Source organism: Humulus lupulus, chromosome 2 (genome assembly GCF_963169125.1).
Source record: "Humulus lupulus chromosome 2, drHumLupu1.1, whole genome shotgun sequence".
Classification (NCBI taxonomy): Eukaryota; Viridiplantae; Streptophyta; class Magnoliopsida; order Rosales; family Cannabaceae; genus Humulus; species Humulus lupulus.
Window position 1 is genome coordinate 114,844,290 of NC_084794.1, and position 22,894 is coordinate 114,867,183.

The window sequence follows — 22,894 nt, forward strand, 5'->3', positions numbered from 1 at the left end:
CGTCTTGTTTTGCGACAATACATGAGTAATAGCCAATTCGAAGGAACCTCAAACCCATAAGAGGAGTAAGCGTATAGAGAGGAAATACCACATTATCGGGGAATATGTGGCCAGGGGAGATGTGAAGGTCATGAAGATAGCGTCTGAAGACAATCTTGCGAATCCTTTTACGAAGACCTTGTCAGAGACTACTTTTAATAAGCATATCAAGGAAATGGATTTAGTAGAAATGTCGAATTTGTTTTAAATAGTACAAGTGGAAATTTGTTGGGGTTTTATGCCCTCTGTAAAACCAATTTTCTACGTAAGCTCATTTCATTATCAATAAAGAATATAAATCAATTTTTACTTGTCAATCATATTGCTCACTTGTTTATTTACATGATTATTTATTTAATATAAACATCTATTAAATCCCAAGTATATGGATAATCACAGCTATACTAACTTGGCCACAGTGGATTATAATTGTGGTTATATGCTCTAAAGCATTAGTCCTAAGATTAAGTTAGTGCACAGGATAAAGATGTTGCCAAAGACTACTTTTGATAAGCATATTAGGGAAATGGATTTAGTAGAAATTTCACACTTGTTTTAAATAGTGCAAGTGAGAGTTTGTTGGGGTTTTATGCCCCGTGTAAAACCAATTTTATATATAACCTTATTTCATTATCAATAAAGAATAGAAATAAATTTTGACTTGTCAATCACATTGCTCACTTGTTTATTTACATGATTATTTATTGAATATAAACATATATTAAATCCCAAACATATGGATAATCAAAGTTATACTGACTTAGACACAGTGGATTATAATTGTGGATATATGTTCTAAAGCATTAGTCCTAAGATTAAGTTAGTGCACAGGATTTACACTGACTTGATAATCTACGATATGATCTACTTACATAATCTTCTGTGATGTCCTATCCAGGACATTGAACAAGTAGATAAGATCATATGTATTTTCTTACATACCGATATTGATTATAGAAAGATAAGTGAAGTATCATTATTATCTAATCTACTCATATCATAAAGTTAATCATAAGTCAATTCAATCCTGTTGACGCGGCTTTTCGCCAACAGTGGATTAAGAAATCTGACAACAGAGATATTAGGTTTTTTCACTAAACTGTTATTAAACAAATGAATGATATCACAAACACTCACACGTTTACATGGTTCAGTGGTTAAAATCCACCTAGTCCACTGGAAAATCTTATTAAACTCTTAAAGGCTCTGGGTGAAATTGTTTCTTACAATTTTAGCAGAGTTTTTGTATATCAAGAATCAGTCATTTTTTCCATCCATTCCCCTGATATTTATAGAGGGTTTTTTTTTTTGACAGCTTTGTGTAACAACATAGATAAATATGGTACATTATAAATTCGAATAATCTTTCATTTACATAGGGATATGATTGCCTATGGAATTTATACATGTTATCTCGGGTAATAAATGTGTAATAAAATCTTGGCATTAATGAGCGTATAAGGAATCTTCAAGTCTTTTGGGATCCGTCTCTATGTGTCATGATCAGGCTTCCGCGAGTTGGACAACTCCTTCGAGCTGGGTGTTGAAGAGCCAACCTAACCCGATACGGGCCAAGTTCAGAGTATTTAGTAGGCGTTTTAGCCATCACGCTTCTCGAACTAGGTTGTTGACACAAAAGGTGATCCGGAGACTATCTTGTTGTCGTAAGATGTCAAGTTTGACTCGAGTTGCTCACTCCAGATTTAGCTAGAAGTTCTACTTGTACGCTTTCTCCATGCGCTTATCTCTCAGCTGTGCCCCGTGTTGAGTGATTCATTTCGTATTTATTTTGGGGTACAACAAATCCCAATTCTAAGTGATTAATATTCCACTGATTATATTATTCAAGTCATTTTCTTTGTTCGTTACTATCGTACCCTACGGGCTAGCCCATACTGATGTAATAGAAATTTGGTAGTATAGTTGAGTGGAAGTATTTATCATAGATATGAAATCTATAGCTTCTATCTAAGAAGTGAAATGATGATTTCCTTATAGCTTAGTTCAAGGCATTAAATGATAAAGATCTCATTTCTGTAAATAAGTATACAAAATATAATTTACAAGGAACTTAATGGTAATTAAGGATAAAATATAAGTGTGGGGTAAAATGGCAATTAGCACCTGTCTCATTAGTAGATCATCTATAGAGGGTTGAATGACAGTAATAATTGTAACAATGGATAACATATTTACATTTGGTGTAAAGCATTCTATGAATTCAAGAGTGCAATTTCGAGTCTATAGTGGAGTCACAATGAATTAATAAGGTAGTGAAATTATTCATTAATAAATTCACGGTAACTTATTAAAGCTTGAATTCATGGATCCATGGTCCCTGCATCACCTTTGAGTAAACCATCTAGAATATCTCAATTAATTGATTTAATTATTAATTAGGATTTTTAAAGTTGACTAGGTTAATTTTGGAAAATTTTACAGAAATATGTAATTTTAGAGAAGAAAATAGAATATTGAGCAAATTTATTAATTTTGACAAATTGGTGTTAAATTAATAAATAAATTAAAATCAAGGTTCAAATTATAAATATTTAATTTGAATAAGGATTTAAATATTTAACTAATTAATTAATTATGGTCAAAATAAAGGGGGATTTGAATATAAATATAATAAATTTGAATTTAAATTGCAAAAATCCAAGGCCCAAAGCATATAGTGAATTTCAGTCACTATAGATATTTTTCCCTATTATTTTAATTAATTATATATTTAAATACTTCCTAAGGGAAGTCTATAAAAGGATACTTAACTTTAGGGTTTTGAGACTTACTTTTTGGGTAAGTTTAATTCACAAAACAACTCTCTAAAGCATCAACTCATAGCCACCCATTCGCTCTTCTTTTCTTCTCTGTTTTTTTATGTCATGTGTTGAGAACAAGTCCACACTAGTTCTAGGTCAATCAAAGGCTTGGTGAGGAAGACTGTGTTTCTAATCCTATTCAGGTTCTTTAATATACCTTGTTACTACCAGGATTCGAGGGTTAGAGAACTTGAAGGAATGACTTGTTCTAGTTTTGTTGTGTAATGTAAGTTTCTAATAACTTTACTCTGTGTTTATGTCAATTTCATAGGAGCATGTTTTACAAATTTTCATGTTTGTTTTTTTTTTGATCAAGAAGAAAAGAAGCTTCATTGAACAAATGAACTAACAAATTACAAACTACCTTCAGCTACAAAAGTTGAACCGACAGAAGCTGGTCAACCCAGACAGCTAATTACAAAGGAGATTCTGAATATACATTTGATCTTTAGCTGTACTATATCTGTTAGAAGCAAAGTAAATCCTATATTTAGTAATGAATTTGATATCCTGAACCATCTTCCAAACAGAAGAGGAAAAACCTTCAAAATAGCATCTATTTTTATTGGTCCAAATACTATAAATTGTAGCTGCAAACACCATGGAAACAATATTGGCCTTGGTACCGTTCATAGCTCTAGAGAGCCAAACCAGCCAGCCCTTATAATCCAAAGTCCATGCTGCAAAACCCAACCACTTAAACAGCAGCTGAGCCAGCCTAGATGATAAGTGACAGTCAAAAAACAGATGGCCGTGTGTCTCAAGGAAGCCATCACAGACCGGGCACTTCAGAGAAACCAAAGGGATATGCAGCCTGATCAACCAAAGGGATAACAAATTTTCATGTTTGTTTGATAATGTGTGAATTACATGAAAATATACAAGATCTACTAATATGTATTTCCTACCGTATCAAGAATTGGAAGGCTATTGAGAGAGTTTTGGGTATCTTAAAAGAACCAAGGAACTTAGCCTTCATTACTATACATTTCTATAGATACTTGAAGGATTTTCTGACGAAAGTTGGATACCAGGTGTGAGAAACAATCTCTCCACCACAGGTTAGTGCTTACACTTGGTGGTGGTGCAGTTTTTTGGGGTTCTAAGAAAGAAACTTATATTTCTCACTCAGCCATGAAAGCTGAGTTTATAGCTTTTGTGGCAACCAACAAATAGGTTGAGTGGCGTAGATATCTTATGCTAAATATATTGTAACGTCTCAAAATTCCTAATAAGGCTTACTGCCTTGATTAGGGGCCCAGGAGGGCAATATTGGAATATTATGTGTTTATATGTAAATTAATTGAATATTTATGAAATTATGTGTATTGCATGTGTTATATTATTATATGCCTGATTATGCATGTTTAATTATATTAAATGTGTGAAACATGCCTTCTTTTATTTAAAGGGGCATAATTGTAACTTTGGCCAATTGATGGTCTAATTTTGATTATATGTTTGAGACCTTTGAGATATTCGTTAGGAGTCAATCATTTCGAGCAAGATAGCGGTTTAGTCACAACGGGGACTTATACCTCGCTCGGGGTGAGACAATGGGTATTTTGGTAATTCGGTGAGTTACCGAACTCATTAGAGTATGAGTCGTATTTTGGGAAAAATAGTGATATTCAGGGTTTGGCAGAATTAATTGGGATTATAAGTATAATGTGAGATGAGAGTGTAAATGACGATTTTTCCCTTGAGGGACTATGATAGGATTTTAAGAGAGTGAGGGCATTATGGTCATTTGGACCATGAGCTGTCATAAATTAGCTAAAGCTTATCAACTTAGTTTAATAAAAAAAAGACATAACAGAACACTCTGTCTCTCTCTCTCTGTCTCTCTCTCTCTCTCTAAGATTTTGGATTTTGGAAGAGAATTTGAATTTTAAGGATATTTGGGGCAAGTTGGAAGTTGTTAAAGCTAGGAGTACCAGCAGGGGATTCGAATTCTAGCAAAGGTAACTCAATTACTTGAGTTTTAGTTTTTCTTTTTCTGAGTTTGAAGTTTTATTGAATTTCTAAGTTTGAAGGAGTTTTGATTGAGTTTAAGGTGTGTTTTAATGTTTCTGAGCCGTCGGGACCATTATTATGGTCGAAACTGGTTAAGATCACGTTTTGGGGTGATTTTTGGGAAGTTGGCAATTCTTAAAATTGTTGGAAATTTGAGTTCGCAGGGTTGCACCGCAACGCTATTCATGGAGCATCGCGACCCTCATGAACTCAGAGAACAGGGGTGTGCCTCGAACCGCCTTGGCGCCGCAACGCTAAGCAGGTTGTGTCGCGGCGCGTGTACAGTGATTTTTGGGCTTGAGCTCTCTGACTTGTTGAGCGTCGGATCCCTTAGTGGAGGGCGCCATGACTCTAATTGGGGAAAATTAGAAATTTGGTTTTGGGTTATGGGAACCCAAACCTAAATGCTTGGGAATGGTTCTACTTCCCAGGTTAGTAGAATTTAGGGTCCCAGAGGCTAGGACTTGGTCTGGAAGCCTTTATTAGTTCAATTCTGATAGTTATTCCTTGTTATGGTTGTGACTAGGGTTCTCAGGAAGAAAGGATCGTACTCATGATCGTCAAACGCTATTTACTCAAAACCTGAGGTAAGATCACTGCACCCAGTCTGTGTTTAAGGCTTGGCCTGGTTATAGAACATGGTTATAACCATGCTTAGAATGTTTTATTAAACATATTAATTACGTTGTGCTTACCTGCGTTAAGTAATGACTACTTATCTATTATGTTTGATTGAAAGACTCGGCTTATAAGTCGAGGGTGATCTGTTATATCTGATTGAGAGGCTTGACTTATAAGTCGGGGGTTATCTGTTATATATGATTGAAAGGCCCGGGTTATGAGTCGAGGTTTTATCGATTATATTCGACTGAAAAGCTCGGTTTATAAGTCAAGATTCTATTTTGATGGTATCTGATTAAAAGCTCGACTTATATGTCGAGGCTCTACCTATGGTATCTGATTAAAAGCTTGACTTATAAGTCGAGGACTTGTCTATGGTATCTGATTAAAAGCCCAACTTATTAGTCAAGGATATATCTCATTTAAAAGGCTCGACTTATAAGTGAGGGATTAAAGGCTTGACTTATGAGTCGAGGGCGGCAATAGCGTGCTGAACACCGATTGATGTGGTTAAGCTAACTTGGAAGCATGATATATGCTTGAACAACCCTATGGTCACCTGATATAATAAGCGCCAGATACGGTTGTCCAGTTCTAAGGCTGGTTATACAGGGAATTGGGCAATGAACCCTGGCGTGGCTCTATAGTCACTTATCTAGATTTAATGCATGCACGGGTAGGGTTATTACTGCTAGCCATGCTAACTATGATTATGTGATCTGATGATTTACTACTTATGAGCATGATTACGTTTTCTTGTTGAGCCTCAACTCATGGATGCTCAATGGTCCAGGTAAAGGAAAAGTAAAGCTAGACCAGCCATGAGTTGGAGAGTTTCAGGGGCAGGGTGTACATATGCGGCCTGCTCGACCGCCACGACCGAGGGTATCAGTTGGAACTAGGGTTGGACCTTGATTTTGCAACTTAGGTCAGCTTTTGTATTAATTTTGAGTTTGTAACAGTTTTAAACTCTGTTGGGATCCCATGTATTGAACTCAAACTCTTTTAATGAAATGGTTGACTTTTGACCAAATTTTTTAGTATCGAAACCTGTGGTTAGTTTCAATTACACATTTTAAGTCCAAATGACTCATTTAGTGAGTTAAGAACTATTTAATTACATATTGTAACATTCATGGATTAGGCAGAAGTTATAACTTGGTATCAGAGCGATTTAGGTTTAAGGGTTCTTGAAGATTGGATGGGCATGTCAACTCACCGCTGAAGACAAGCTCGACTCAGGGTTCGACAATTATTGGTATGAATATGTGTTTACCTGCCTATTTGATATATGAATGTCTTATTCGCATGCTTGATTAGGAAGCATGATTTATACTGATAGGGCCTTGCCCTTGACTGTTGTGTGAATGATAAAAGACATGCTTATTAGCACCATTGCTGCTATGAATATGGAAGAAATGCATATTAGCACTGTTATATGTTTATAAATGTTAAATGTGTGCTTGTTAACACTATTGTTGCTTCTAAAAGCTAGAGAGTGCTTATTAGCCGTGTTATATGCATAGGATTACTAAGGACGTGCTTATTAACACCTTGATTGAGCATGAATATGAATTGACTTGCTTATTAGTGTTGACACGATTTTTCGCCAATAGTGAATTATGAAAATAGCTAGGATGGATTATTTCTTAATGGTAAACCGTGATAAGAAAATGGTATTTAAAAACCCTAGAAACAAAATATCAATAACACTCGTCCCCTTTTTACGTGGTTCGGAGGTTAAAATCCCCCTAGTCCACGAGTCTGTATTATTACTATTTATCTCTCTCTAAATTTTGACAGAGTTTTTGCATTACAGAGAAAAACCACTCCCCTCTCCCTATCCAAGGTCTTAGTATTTATAGAGAAATTCCCTGGATAGGCATTGGGGTCATCACGTGAATCCAAATCCCTAGTGTGACATGTCTCACACTAATGATGAATATTACAATTTATATTAAGGTATGGTCTAATCATTAGGAAAAATTGATCATGGGTCACTAGGGATAACCAGACATGTGATGTATGATCATGCATGATTATGTTACGTGTCTAGGATTTCAAGGATTTGTGGACATGTAATGCCTGTCCACGCACGTCTATATAACGTATCCAGGTTTATAAAGATCCAGGTAAATGGCAAATCTTTAGAATACCCCGAGCTAAGTGTAGTGTCAGCTCGTGTCTCGGATGCTATGCTTCATAAGTGTTTCCAGCTTGCGCCTATGTCTTTGTATTCATCAGCTTGTGCCATTTACCTGGGGAATCACGTTGTCTTTACAAAGGAAATATGAACGTGTGGATCATCTTTGGCCAGCCAGCTGTATCCGAGCTATGTAAAAGACTCGTGCTGAATTCTAGGACGTACATTTTCCCCCCAAGTCCCTGCTCGTGTTCTATGAAATCATTTTCTAACTTACACCGTGGGGGATTTTAAGCTTATGTCGCAATTATCCAGGTTTGCCCATTACTTGAGTACTGGACACGTGGAACGCCACGATTGGCGTCTGTTTGGGTTTCGAGGATTGCATTAATGGCCTGACCAACTATTTGCCACCGTTTCGTCTTTCAAAACACTGTCCTCGAATCTTGCACTAGTTTGATCGGACGGTCCAAGTCGTTTTATGCCTTTTACGTATAAATAAGGTTGGCAATGTCCAGGATTCACCACTTGTCATTCGAAATCTTCCTACATCTTCTCTCTTCTGCATTTCCAAACCCTTCTTCCTTCTCAGAAAAATCCAAAAACCATCTGTTGCAAAAACCCTTAGAAACCCAGTTACTTAGGAGTCTTCCAGGAACTCTCCCCTACAAAGTCTACTTCTTTTATTTAAGAACACACTATAAGTCTTTTTGTTTTGAAGAAAAGTTTCCATTACTGGTTTCTGTGTTGTTTTTTTTTATATCATGCTCATCCACACTTCACCGTAGTCAATATTAGGTTGTTCTCCAAATGTTTTTGGCACATAGGCTTCGACTTAGGTTTACGGAGTAGGTCTTAAAATATCTCTAGAACTGTGATATTCATAAAACTGGGTAATTTCTGGGTAAACCGGGGCAATTTATGGAAAATTTTAGGAAATACCCATTCAGGATATAGAAGATGAAAAGTTTTTAGGGTTCAAAACCAGGTTGCTTAGAGGTTACACTTCTTGGGTGGTTTTTCTCTAAACTGCCCCCCAAGGAGAATAGTGGCTTGATTTTCTGACACACAGATCCCTAAACACCAGGGGTCTGTTGGGAAACTTGGGCGCGTAGCATAGGTAGCGCGTGGCATCACATTGTGGGCTGAGACTACCTCAGCTCGTGTATTAAAAGCCTCAGCCTTCCTTCGTGCTTTCTTGCCTTTATAAAAATTATAGGTCGATTACTAAGTGATCCATCATTCTTGTTCACCAGGCGATCTAATGGCACCCAAGAAAAGCGCAGCCGGCTCATCATCTCAACGAGCCAATAAGGGAAAAGAGGTTGCCTCTGAATCCCTTTTCCCTCAGTTTGGCCCCGTGGTGGAGGAGGAGGTCGTGGTTGGACCTGACGCATTCTTTAAGGCAGAGAGAATAGTCTCCAAGATCACGACCCAAGGAAGGGTCAACAAGATAATGTCGTCCCACAACATTGAGGTTCGGACTGGCGTCCTCTTTGCTCGGCCTCCATTTGAAGTGAAACAGAGCTGCGCACCACTCTAGGACGATTTTGCGGTCTGGAGTGATGAGCACCTAAAGGCAGGGGCCTTCCTTCCCCTCGATCAATACTTTGCTGACTTCCTCAATTACATGAAGTTGGCGCCATTTCAACTCCCTCTGAACTCGTACCGACTGCTGGCGGGGTTGAAGTACCTTTTCCTGAAGCACGAGTGGGAGGTCCCCACCCCTGCAGATATACTCTACTTTTGCTGCCTCAAGGCCAGCCCAGATCAACAAGGGCGAGGTGATGGGTTTTATTACTTGACCTGATTCTCGAAATCGCCTGCAGTCATCGAGCTGCCCAGCCATCCCAACTACTATAAAGATCAATTATTTATGTCGAATGGGTTTCGCAACTACGAACGTCGATACTTCAACCGTCCTCGTAAGTCTTCTTTCCTTTCTCAGCTCATGAAATTATTCTCTTCATATCTAGAGTCTTCTCGCGTGTATACTAACTTAGTAGTATCTTCGTGCAGCCATTTTTGCGAGGACGGCCAAATCTTTGACCCTCGAGGGTCAATATGACACTCTATCGAGGCTTCCGCCTAGCAAGAAGGATTACCGCCAGCTCATGTCTGACGACACGATGTTGGCATGTAAGTTAATTATTGAAGGCCAGACTCTGGCCTTGAGAAGAACACGGGCTAACATTCCGATATTCCGTGAGCTAGCACCTATCCCCGAAGGGGGTGCTAAAGTCGACGAAGGCAAAGAGCAAGAAGAAGACGAGGTACCTCTCATGTGGAAGAGGCGAGCTCCTGAGGCTGCTCGGGACCTTGATGTAGAGCGAGCTTCATCAGGGGCAGCAGTCGGCCCCTCCAGCCAAGGTAACCCATACCCTTTAGGGACTTAGATAGGGTTGTCGCCGACCTTATACTAGTTAGGTTTAATCCAAACCAGCTCATACATCGTCATCCTAATGACCCCGACTGCAACATAACCCTGCTTCAGTGCATGGATCATTTAGTGTTACGTCATGACATGGGCCATCCCAAGGGCACTATAGTTGTAGACAACACCCTATCCTTTAGGTCAGTCTTTTTTGAAGAGTATGGAACCAACCTTAGGTCGTGGCCTCCTTGCGCCAGGGTATCCTTGCCCCTAGACTTAGGCAATACGTAGAGGAGTCCAGCCCCGAGATAGAACCTGAACCTGAACCTCCCCTAATCCAAGAAGTTGTAGACTTAGGCTCCCCTTCTCTTATAGCAGTTCCAAGACCGGAGGTTATGCCAATAGACTCCTCCTCTAGCTCGAAGGGTAGGACTTTTTGTTATATCATATATACATTTTATGTGAACTGATCACTTTGTATGTATATTAATGTCTTTCCCACACTTTTTTAGGTGAGGAGATGGCACAACAAGGGGTTCCTGATATCCGCACGAGTTTCCAGGAGGGAAAATCCAGCTCGGGGCCACTCGTAAAGAAGCTCCGGCTTACATCAAAGAAGGTGCCTCCTGTGGCAAGAACGACCTCCAAACCTCCGGCTAAGGGGAAAGGCCAGAGCTCGACAGCTCCCGCTGCTCAGGAAAAGAGGGGTCCGCCTCCACCTCCTCCCCGATTTCCACCCGCCTCTACTCGGGATCAGGCAGCACAAGCTGATCCGCCAACGCCTATCGTCCCCACCACCTCCGCATGTATTCCGGTCAATGCCCAGGACCTGGAGAAGATCCCGGATACCTTTCAAGGGACTCTCTACAAGACGGCTAACCATACGGTGGAGCATTTTTACAAGGCCAATTCGAAGGACCTGAGGGTGATCGAGGAGAGGATCCCGGAGAACGTTATGGAGTCCGCACTGGGGATAAACCTTACAATAAGCCAACTTTCCTTAGCCAAACATACTCTTTTGATTTTATCCCAGGGCATGTATAACTTGCTTCTTTACTTTTTGCAGGCGGTCTTGGCTCAGTACCGCAGCATAGCTCGGGCCAGGGCTAGGAATGACGAGCTTTGGGCCGAGCTCCAGGCTGCTCAGACGGCCTTGACTGCCGCCTAGACTGCCCTTACAACTGCTCAACAAGGCGATCTAGATGCCAAGGCTTCTCTTGCAGCATCTCAAGATGGCGAGCAGGCTGCCTTGGCTGCTCTACAAACCGAGCTCGCGGAGGCCAAAGCCAAGCAGTTGGAGGCCGAGACTGCTGCTAAGGAGGAGAAGGCGGCCTCGCTAACATCCATGGAAAGCATGTTGTACCACTGCTGAGCCTTCAACCAGGATGGCAACTTCTCCTTCCTAGCCTCTGAAGTGTGGGATCCCTACCTCAAGAAGTTCAAGGCTCGAATTCAACAAGAGCAGTCCGAGACTGGGGAGGCCTCCATCGCTGGCGAGCAGGAGATCGAAGAGGTGACGTCCTCAGAGCGCCCTGGAGGATCTTAATTTTCTTTTGTCTTTATTCACCTTATATATTTATATATATATATTTTGTAAACACTTGCCATTTTGGACAATGCGAGGTTATTTTCCTCGAGACAATTTATTTATAATTGGAATATCTACTTTTTTATTCATCTGTCTTTTCCTTGATTTTTCTTATGTTTATGAATTGTACATTAAAAATCTTAGGAAATGAATTTTAGACCAGGATAGATATTCTAATTTCGGTTAAAACCAAAATTAATATTTGATTTATATCCTACCTGTTAAGTATCAAGCCCTGGACCCGGTTATATCCGGTATTTTGAATATTCCAAACTTAGTTCTTGTTAGATTTTATTGTTATCCCGAGCTTCTAAGGAAGTCATCAGATCTTCAATTTTGCTAACTTCTAAGTCATGGACCTGGTCATATCCAGTATTTTAAAATGGTTTAAAACTCAGTTCGTGCTAGGTTTATTGACACGTGTTTTTTGCAAAAAAACATTGGTTACTCAATTTTAATAACTTTTGAGTTTTGGGCCTGGTTGTATCCAGGATCGTTTTGTACCTGGTTATATCTAGGATTTTTAATGATTTAGAACTTAGTTCGTACTAGATTTATTGACACCTCACATTTTCCCGAAAGAAAACCTCGATTAATCAATTTTTGCTAGCTTCCAAGTTTTAATCCTTCTCGGGTTGTATGCCCCCCAAGTAATCAGAAAGTGAACTTTCTTGGTTCCTTTGGACAAACGCTATTACACGAACTAATACATAAACGAAACTATACGAAAGACAAGAAATACACAATGATTCTTTTATTTTTTAATCAAACAGGTTTTATAACTAAGCCTTACATAGAAGAATGGTATCATCATTGATAATACTTCTTTAGGTGCATAGCATTCCAAGCCTGCGTGACCGTTTCTCCATTAAGTCGAGCTAATTTGAAGGTCCCTTCTTGTACAACCTCAACTATTTGATTAGGCCCTTCCCAGCTCGTACCTAAGGTGCCGTCTTTGGGGTCCTTGCTTGCCAAAAAGACCCTTCGAAGTACCAGGTCTCCCAAACCAAAGATACGCCTCTTGACCTCGGAATTAAAATAAGGAGTGATTTTTTACTGGTAATGCGCAAGCTGCAGCTGTGAATTCTCTCATTTTTTACCAATTAGATCGAGAGACGTGCTGAGAAATTCATCATTCCACTCCTGGTTGAAGGTGTTGAGTCTGTGCGTGGTTATCTTTGTTTCGAAGGGAAGGACGACCCGTAATGCCCCGAATTCTCCGATGAGGTTTAATGGCAGGATTAGTAGGCCGGGAGGACCATACTTGCTTAATTATGTCACTAACTGATATTATGCATGTATACGTGAATCATATTATAAAATAATGTTAAATGTATGCATGTGGGTCCACGTTTTTAATTACAGGGGTGTGATGGTAATTTGGCCGTTGAGGGTATAATTGTATATTTGTATGCATGTCGGTGATATATGTTGATACCACATTATAATGTGGGTTTGTTCGAGCTATTCGGCATGAGAAGATCTTGGAATATTGATTAGCGGTTTAGTCACAACAGGTTTAGGTTCGGGGCTCGGGTTGAGTCTCGTGGTGATTTTAAGGATTTGAGCATTACCGGGTATTAAAGGGTAACAGGATGTGAATTATTGGTGTTCGAGATTATTGAGAATAGCGGGAATTGGAGAGCGTTAATTATGATTAATGAGATAGGAGGAAAATACCAATTTTTCCCTTGGGAGCCTTTAGAAACTTTAAATTGACCTAGGGGTAAAATGGTCATTTCACCCCTAGGATAGATATAACCATTGTTAGCTGAAAGAAGACTGCAAAACAGAGCAAGTTTCTGAGTTTCTCCCGTACCTCCTTCTCTTCATCTTTCTTTGTGATTTTTGAACCATTCTTGAGGATTCAAGCTTGGGAAGCAAGCCTTGGGAGCTTGGGAGAGTGTTCCTCCATTGAAGAGCATCATAAGCTGAGCTTTGGGTAAGTTTCTAGCCATAGAATTCTCTGGTTTGCCCTGTTTAAGTTATGTTTTGCAGCTGAGTTTCTAGGGTGAATACTTGGTTTTGTTGGGAGTCTTGGCTAGGGTTCCTATGCTTGTGATGTTTGGGGTGTGTTAGGATGGTTTTTGGGTTCATTTGGCATCAAGAATGGGATTTGAAAGCTTGGGAAGCAGATTGGAATCGAAGGAGATGAAGAAGGTCGTTTCAGGGGAGTTTTGGTCTGGAGGTAGTGCTATAGCGCCCACCCTAGGGCGCTATAGCACTACTCAGGAGGCAAATGGGCATGTTGGGGGTTCTGATATTAGCGCTAGGGCGCTAAGGGTCAGCGTTGTAGCGCTACCCTGTTCCTTCAAAGTTCCGTTTTGAGTGTTTTTAAGGGTTTTTGACTTGGGGTTTCAATCCTTAAGGCCCAAGATCGAATCTACTCACCGTGTGGGAATGTTTCAAGGTCCTGAGAGTGGTGCTTAGGTTAAGACCCTATTATTGTGGATTCTCATTAATGGAGGTTATAATTGGTTGTGATTAGGTAATCGCTAAGGAACTAAAAGATCGATCGTTCTCAGGGGTCGTCATTATATTTCTCGCTCGAACCTGAGGTAAGAAAACTGCACCCTGTGTATATATGACATGCGTGATTGTTATTAAGGCATGTTAGTTGATATATGTGGACATGAATTGCATATTAAATGCTGGTGTAAGTTGATTACTTGTATATGGCACTAACTAGTCAGGGACACTGACCTAGGTGTTAGAAACGGCATAAGCGTCCTGAATGCAGGGCCGAATGAAGATTAGATCTAATCGATATCAGTGTTGAATGGCTCTAAGGAATTAATACTAGACCGACCCTAAGGTCTATGAACTTATAAGCGCTTGGCTAGTCTAAGACTAGTTACTGAGAGTCAGGGCATAAGGCCTAGGTGACTGCTTGTCACATGGCTAGGGAACGATGTTCCAGGGTTATGACTCTACGGTCATGAGGAAGGTTATGTTGGTGACCAGTCACCATGCACCTATCCTGGTTAAGCTAATGAAAGGTTCACTTACCTATTAAACCTCGGTGACCCTATCGTCACAAGGCTAAAGGGAGTTGTCCCCATCTTGGTGACTTTTGCGATTATCACCTATCTGTTTTGGACTGAGTGTCTTGAATGATTATTATGATCATTGTTGATATTATATCATGCTATATTGTGTTTTCTTGCTGGGCCTTGGCTCATGGGTGCTATGTGGTGCAGGTAAAGGGAAAGAAAAGCTCACCCAGCCTTGAGTGGAGAGCTTAGGTTGTGATGTGTACATATGCGGCCACTTGACCACCACGGCCAAGGAGTTCTCAGAGGGACTAGGGGGTTTACCCTATTTTTGCCGCTTAGGCCGGTGGGGTTATGTATTTTGAAATAGTAGTGGCCATTTTGTATAATGAACAACTTGTAAATGTTTTGAATAGCTCATGAGAAGTTTATATACTTAATAAAACATATCCTTTCCTCTTTATTGTTTTTCACCTTAACCTGTTAATAACACTTAGATCACGTTTTTAACCAAAGGACTCGAGTAGCGGGTCAAATTTTCGGTTCACCGATCACCGTAACTGTTTTGGGGTAACCAGGACGTTATAACTTGGTATCAGAGCATGCCAAGGTTAGGGTTCCTATAGACTGACTGGGCATGTACACACATCACTGAAGTCAAGCTCGACTCATGGTTTGGTAACTATTTATGTAGTTATATGTATAACTGCTTAAATGTGGTATATATGCTTTACATGTATGCATGAAACACCATGTTAAACCTGTGCCCTGAAATGTTATATCCTTAGCAACTGTGTGCTTATTAGTACTGGGATTATGGGAACATACTTATTAGTATGATTGTTTATGAGGTATTATGGGATACATGCTGAGTGCTAAATGCTATAAACATGTATCTGCCTGAATATATTTGTATGACTGTGGAATATGATAATTGTCTGCTTGTTCTTGGACCGTAAGGCGGCAAGAGGTTTAGTTATTACTACCTGACTGGTCGTATTGATCATTATTTTAGCAAGGTATCATCGGTAGAATTATGAATCCAGGGCAGACAGACACTTCAGCTAGCGAAAGTGATCAGGGCCAGAATAATAATAATAGCCAGGGTCAAGAAAATGACCAGTCTTAGATTCCACAGTCAGCTCCTGTTAACTGGCAGTAGATAGTCAGTGATCTGCAGGCTACAATATTGAAACAGGGAGAAGAGCTTCGTCTCCTAAAGCAACAGCAAGTGCCTGCAATGGCCAGTGTATCTGAGGCACCTCCTGTGTCGGTGCCAGCAGCTGGGCAGCTGCCTGAGGTTGGGAATAAATGGGAGCCTCTCTATGAAAGGTTCAGGAAGCAACAACCTCCAGTATTTGAGGGCAGTGCAGATCCTACCAAGGCTGAACAATGGATGAGCATGATTACCACTATCCTTGACTTTATGAGGGTATCTGGTAATGAGAGGGTGGCATGTGCCACTTATATGTTTCGGGAGGATTCCCGGATTTGGTGGGAAGTGATTACCCAGACCAAGAATGTGAATGCTCTGACTTGGGAAGAGTTTCAGACTCTATTCAATGAAAAATATTATAATGATGTTATTAGGGCGGCGAAGGCCGAGGAGTTTATTAGGCTACTGCAGGGGAACTTATCAGTCACTGAGTACGCCTTGAAATTCAATCGTTTGGGAAAGTTTTCCCAGGAATTGGTGCCCACTGATGGGACAAGGAGAGAGAGAGATTTTTGCAGGGGCTACAGCCCAGATTAGCCCGAGATGTACGTATCACCACTGTGGCAAGGGTTACTACCTATGCACAGGTGGTTGAGAAGGCATTCACAATTGAGCGTGCAGAGAACAGAATCTGGCGTGATAGTGTAACCAGAAAGGAATTCAGGAGGCCAGGTCCTCCATTTGTGAGTTCTGGTAGGGGTGTAGGCCCTAGTGATCAAAAGAGGAAGGTTCCTGACACCTTCCCAGTTCCAGGTCCTGATAGGCGGCCTCGTGGTATTCATATGGGTCGTCCAGGTGGTGGTGAAGCCTGGAAGTCTTATCCTGAGTGTCCCAGATGCAAGAGGCATCACTTGGGAGAGTGTAGGGCAAGGGTCTACTTCTCATGTGGAGCGGTGGGTCATCTTAAAAAGGATTGCCCTAAGGCAAGAAAGGAAGAACCCAGAAAGGCGGACAGCTCGGCTCCAGCTTGAGTGTTCGCATTGACTCAAGCAGAAGCTGAGGCTTCCCCCTCAGTCGTTACAGGTCAGCTTCTTAGTGCTGGAACCCCTTATAATGTGTTGATTGATTCTGGTGCTACAGATTCTTTTGTTGGTAGTAGTGTTATTGATAGATTGTGTAGACCCTGTGATTTTTATGCTGTGGGGTTTGGTACTTTGTTACCCACTGGAGAGTTAGTGGTATCCAGGAGATGAGTCAGATCTTTGCCAGTGATAGTGGAGGGCAGAGAGTTATCAGTGGATTTAATAGAGTTGGTTATGACTGATTTTGATATGATACTGGGTATGGACTAGTTGGCAAAGTATGGGGCAACCATTGATTGCAGAAGGAAGATGGTCACCTTTGAGCCTGAAGGTGAGGATCCGTTTGTGTTTGTTGGTGCTGTGCATGGACCTCGTATTCCTATGATTTCTACATTGAGGGCTAGGGATTTATTGCAAGGAGGTTGCATTGGATTCTTAGCCAGTGTGGTTGATACCACTCAGGTCATGCCAGTGAGACCAGAGGATACTAGACTTGTTTGTGAGTTTCGGGATGTGTTTCCAGAAGATTTGCCAGGGTTTCCACCACACAAAGAAATTGAGTTCCTTATAGAAATGGCACCAGGGACGAAGCCAGTGTCTAGAGCACCTTACAGAATGGCCCCAACTGAGTTGAAAGAGTTAAAAGTGCAGTTGCAAGAACTGGTGGATTTGGGTTTTATCAGACCTAGTTTCTCACCTTGGGGTGCGCCAGTTCTGTTTGTGAAAAAGAAGGATGGTTCTCTGAGAATGTGTATTGATTACAGAGAACTGAATAAGCTGACAATAAAGAATAAGTATCCTTTGCCAAGGATAGATGATATGTTCAATCAGTTGCAAGGTAAGAAGGTATTCTCAAAGATCGACCTTCATTCTGGTTATCATCAGTTGAGGGTCAAGGAGGGAGATATACCGAAGATTGCTTTTCGTACCAGGTATGGGCATTATGAGTTCCTAGTTATGTCATTTGGATTGACTAATGCCCCTGCTGCTTTTATGGATCTGATGAACATAGTGTTCAAGGACTATTTGGACCAGTTTGTGATCGTCTTTATCGATGATATTCTGGTGTATTCTCAGACTGAGTTAGAACATGAGCAGCATCTAAGGTTGGTTCTACAGAGACTGAGAGAACACAGACTGTTTGCTAAGTTCAAGAAGTGTGAGTTCTGGTTGTCTCAGGTGTCCTTTCTTGGGCATATTGTTAGTAAGGAAGGGATTAAGGTAGATCCAGGAAATATTGAAGCGATCAGAGATTGGCCAAGGCCAAAGAATGCTTCTGAGGTTAGAAGTTTCCTTGGATTGGCAGGTTATTATAGACATTTCGTGGAAGGGTTCTCAAAGATAGCTAGTGCATTGACTGAACTGACAGGCAAGAGCCAGAAGTTTGTGTGGTCAGATAAATGTGAGAACAGCTTCCAGGAACTGAAGCAGAGATTGATTATAGCTTCGATTCTAAGTCTCCCGATAGATTAGGAGAAGTTTTTGATTTATTGTGATGCTTCTCATTAGGGTTTGGGCTGTGTTTTGATGCAATCAGAGAAGGTAATTGCTTATGCTTCTCGTCAGTTGAAGGAGTATGAAAAGAGATATCCTACTCATGATTTAGAGTTGGCGGCTGTGGTTTTTGCTTTGAAGATATGGACACACTATCTCTATGGAGAGAAGTGTGAGATCTATACAGACCACAAGAGCCTGAAATACTTCTTCACCCAGAAAGATCTTAACATGAGGCAAAGGCGTTGGATGAAGTTAGTAAAAGATTATGATTGTGAGATCATATATCATCCAGGAAAAGCCAACGTGGTAGCTGATGCTTTAAGTCGGAAGGGTCCGGGATGGATTCATGGTATGAGGCTGATAGCCAGGGAATTAGCAGATGATATGACCAGAACTGGTATAGAGTTACTGGTGGGCCAGTTGGCTAATATTACGCTTCAGTCTACGCTGTTGGAGAGAATTAAGGAGGGTCAGCTGAGTGATCCACAGCCGATCAAGATTAGCGAGGATGTTCTGGCTGGAGTATCCAGAGATTATACAGTGTCTAAGTTAGGCTTGTTGAGATACAAAGGGAGGATATGTGTTCCGCTAGACACTACGTTGAGGCGAGAGATTCTGGATGAATCTCATACTAAACCTTACTCTTTGCATCCAGGCACCACGAAGATGTATCAGGATGTGAGATTGTTGTATTGGTGGCCAGGGATAAAGAGAGATGTAGTAGAGTATGTGGATAAGTGCTTAACATGTCAATAGGTCAAGGCTGAGCATCAGAGGCCAGCAGGGTTATTGCAGCCTCTGGATATCCCAGAGTGGAAGTGGGAAGACATCACAATGGATTTTGTGGTGGGCTTACCCAGGACTGTTGGTCAGCATGATTCTATTTGGGTGATAGTATATCGCTACACCAAGTCAGCTCACTTTCTACCAGTGAGGACTACTTATACAGTTCCCCTTATGGATCACAGGACTCTGACTGTCACAATAGACAGAAGAGCTATGCAGATCCCAAGCACAGGAACGTGGAGTTCCAGGTGGGAGACTATGTCTTCCTTAGATTCTCGCCATGGAAAGGGGTGAGAAGGTTTGGGAAGAAGGGCAAGCTGAGCCCTAGATTTGTAGGTCCATTTGAGATACTGGAGAGGGTTGGTCAAGTGGCTTACAGATTGGCCTTGCCTCCGGCATTGTCAGCCGTACATAATGTGTTTCATGTTTCAGCTCTTCAAAGGTATGTATCTGATGTGAATCATATTTTGAGTTATGAAGATCTGGAGCTTGAGCCAGATCTCTCCTTTGAGGAGCAGCCAGTTCAGATACTTGACAGAAAAGATAAGGTCCTAAGGAATATGACAATACCTTTGGTTAAGGTATTGTGGAGGAACAGCAAGGTCGAGGAAGCAACCTGGGAGCTGGAGTCAGATATGCAAAGTCAGTATCCCGAGTTGTTCAGGTAAATTTCGAGGACGAAATTTCTGTAAGGAGGGAATAGTTGTAATGCCCCGAATTCTCCGATGAGGTTTAATGGTTGGATTAGTAGGTCAGGAGGACCATACTTGCTTAATTATGCAATTAACTGATATTATGCATGTATACGTGAATCATATTATAATATAATGTTAAATGTATGCATGTGGGTCTACGTTTTTAATTACAGTGGTGTGATGGTAATTTGGTCGTTGAGGGTATAATTGTATATTTGTATGCATGTCGGTGAAATATGTTGAGACCACATTATAATGTGGGTTTGTTCGAGCTATTCGGCATGAGACGATCTTGGATTATTTATTAGCGGTTTAGTCACAACAGGTTTAAGTTCGGGGCTCGGGTTAAGTCTCGGGGTGATTTTAAGGATTTGAGTGTTACTGGGTATTAAAGGGTAACGGGGTGTGAATTATTGGTGTTCGAGATTATTGAGAATAGCGGGAATTGGAGAGCGTTAATTATGATTAATGAGATAGGAGGAAAATACCAATTTTTCCCTTGGGAGCCTTTAGAAACTTTAAATTGACCTAGGGGTAAAATGGTCATTTCACCCCTAGGATAGAGATAACCATTGTTGGCTGAAAGAAGACTGCAAAACAGAGCAAGTTTCTGAGTTTCTTTTGTACCTCCTTCTCTTCATCTTTCTTTGTGATTTTTGAACCAATCTTGAGGATTCAAGCTTGGGAAGCAAGCCTTGGGAGCTTGGGAGAGTGTTCCTCCATTGAAGAGCATCATAAGCTGAGCTTTGGGTAAGTTTCTAACCATAGAATTCTCTGGTTTGCCCTGTTTAAGTTATGTTTTGCAGCTGAGATTTCTAGGGTGAATACTTGGTTTTGTTGGGAGTTTTGGCTAGGGTTCCTATGCTTGTGATGTTTGGGGTGTGTTAGGATGGTTTTTGGGTCCATTTGGCATCAAGAATGGGATTTGGAAGCTTGGGAATCAGATTGGAATTGAAGGAGATGAAGAAGGTCGGTTCAGGGGAGTTTTGGTCTGGAGGTAGTGCTATAGCGCCCACCCTAGGGCGCTACAACGCTACTCAGGAGGAAAATGGGCATGTTGGGGGTTCTGATACTAGCTCTTGGGTGCTAGGGTTCAGCGCTGTAGCGCTACCCTGTTCCTTCAAAGTTCCGTTTTGAGTGTTTTTAAGGGTTTTTGACTTGGGGTTTCAATCCTTAAGGCCCAAGATCGAATCTACTCACCGTGTGGGCATGTTTCGAGGTCCCGAGAGTGGTGCTTAGGTTAAGACCCTATTATTGTGGATTCTCATTAATGGAGGTTATAATTGGTTGTGATTAGGTAACCGCTAAGGAACTAAAAGATCGATCGTTCTCAGGGGTCGTCCTTATTATATTTCTCGCTCGAACCTGAGGTAAGAAAACTGCACCCTGTGTATATATGACATGCGTGATTGTTATTGAGGCATGTTAGTTGATATATGTGGACATGAATTGCATATTAAATGTTGGTGTAAGTTGATTACTTGTATATGGCACTGACTAGTCAGGGACACTGACCTAGGTGTCAGAAACGGCATAATCGTCCTGAACGCAGGGCCGAATGAAGATTAGATCTAATCGATATCAGTGTTGAATGGCTCTAAGACATTAACACTCGACCGACCCTAAGGTCGATGAACTTATAAGTGCTTGGCTAGTCTAAGACTAGTTACTGAGAGCCAGGGCATAAGGCCTAGGTGACTGCTTGTCACATGGCTAGGGAACGATGTTCCAGGGTTATGACTCTACTGTCATGAGGAAGGTTATGTTGGTGACCAGTCACCATGCACCTATCCTGGTTAAGCTAATGAAAGGTTCATTTACCTATTAAGCCCCAGTGACCCTATCGTCACAAGGCTAAAGGGAGCTGTCCCCATCTTGGTGACTTTTACGATTGTCACCTATCTGTTTTGGACTGAGTGTCCTGAATGATTATTATGATCATTGTTGATATTATATCATGCTATATTGTGTTTTCTTGCTGGGCCTTGGCTCATGGGTGCTATGTGGTGCAGGTAAAGGGAAAGAAAAGCTCACCCAGCCTTGAGTGGAGAGCTTAGGTGGTGATGTGTACATATGCTGCCGCTTGACCACCACGACCAAGGAGTTCTCAGAGGGACTAGGGGGTTTACCCTATTTTTGCCGCTTAGGCCGGCGGGGTTATGTATTTTGAAACAGTAGTGGCCATTTTGTATAATGAACAACTTGTAAATGTTTTGAATAGCTCATGAGCAGTTTATATACTTAATAAAACATATCCTTTCCTCTTTATTGTTTTTCACCTTGACCTGTTAATAACACTTAGATCACGTTTTTAACCAAAGGACTCGGGTAGCGGGTCAAATTTCCGGTTCACTGATCACCATAACTGTTCTGGGGTAACCAGGACATTACACGGCCTCACTTCTGAAAGTCAGGGAGAAAGAGGTGTGCCCCGTAGAAGTTCGGTGGGAGGTCCAGTACGCCCATAGTACCTGCGGGAGCTGCTCAAGCCAGACTCCCTTGGCCTCGTCTAACCTTTTCTTAAGGCTTTCTTTGAGGGTCTTATTCACAGCCTCAACCGAAGAGAAACTTTTAATTATGTCGTGCCTTTCATTGAACTCGGTGAAGAGATCACTATCGAACTGAGTTCCATTATCCGATAAAATCTTCTTGGGCAGTCTGAATCGACACACAACACTCTTAACTACAAATTCGAGGACCCTTTTTGAGGTGATTGTTTCCAGGGGCTCGGCTTCTGCCCACTTCGTGAAATAATCAACAGCTACCACTGCATAGCGAACTCCTCCTTTTCACGTGGGCAAAGCTCTTATTAAATCAATTCCCCATATCGCGAATGGCCATGGGGATGAGATCATTTTCAGCTCGGCTGGTGGAGCTCGGGCGACTGTGGCGAACCACTGGCATTTGTCGCACTTTCGGACATAAGAGATGGAATCCTTTGATAAAGTGGACCAATAATATCCCTGCCTTAATATTTTTAAGGCCAAGTTTCCCCCCCCCCCCCCCCCCAGCATGATCCCTACAGAAGCCTTCATGCACCTCCTGCAAAATAGATTTGGCCTCCTCTGGTAAAACACATCAT